The 474-nt window shown below is 45.8% G+C and overlaps 1 protein-coding gene across 2 annotated transcripts in view; it reads right to left on the reverse strand.

Annotated features, from left to right (window-relative positions):
• Nucleotides 1-474, reverse strand: part of ATG2B (autophagy related 2B) — a 50,938-nt gene that overhangs the window by 5,428 nt on the left and 45,036 nt on the right. The window lies entirely within an intron of this gene.

Here is a 474-nt window from a genome sequence, read left to right on the forward strand (position 1 = left end):
GTGGGGGGGGAGGGGAAGGGAAGGACAGATGACACAGGACAGGAAATCAGGTTTACATGTCTCAGAATAACTGTAAACCCTCACAACTGTAGAACACTGAAGTCCTATTTATGTTTATCTGCATAACATCTTAGTTTATTTCTGCTTCTCTGATTTTTCCATGCAAAGTTTCTGTTCATTTAAGACTACTGATGAAGACAGTCTTCTTCAAAACTTAAATCCCCTTCTTCATTTGGTCAGCTTGAACTAACATCTGATTTTTTTTTTTTTTTGAGGGGATCAAGTGCACCCTCAGTAAGTTTGCAGACAACACCAAGTTGGGTGGGAGTGTTGATCTGCTCGAGGGTAGGAAGGCTCTGCAGAGGGACCTGGACAGGCTGGATCGATGGGCCCAGGCCAACTGTATGAGGTTCAACAAGGACAAGTGCCGGGTCCTGCATTTCGGCCACAACAACCCCATGCAGCGCTACAGGC

This window comes from Aptenodytes forsteri, unplaced genomic scaffold (genome assembly GCF_000699145.1).
Source record: "Aptenodytes forsteri isolate BGI_AS27 unplaced genomic scaffold, ASM69914v1 Scaffold193, whole genome shotgun sequence".
NCBI lineage: Eukaryota > Metazoa > Chordata > Aves > Sphenisciformes > Spheniscidae > Aptenodytes > Aptenodytes forsteri.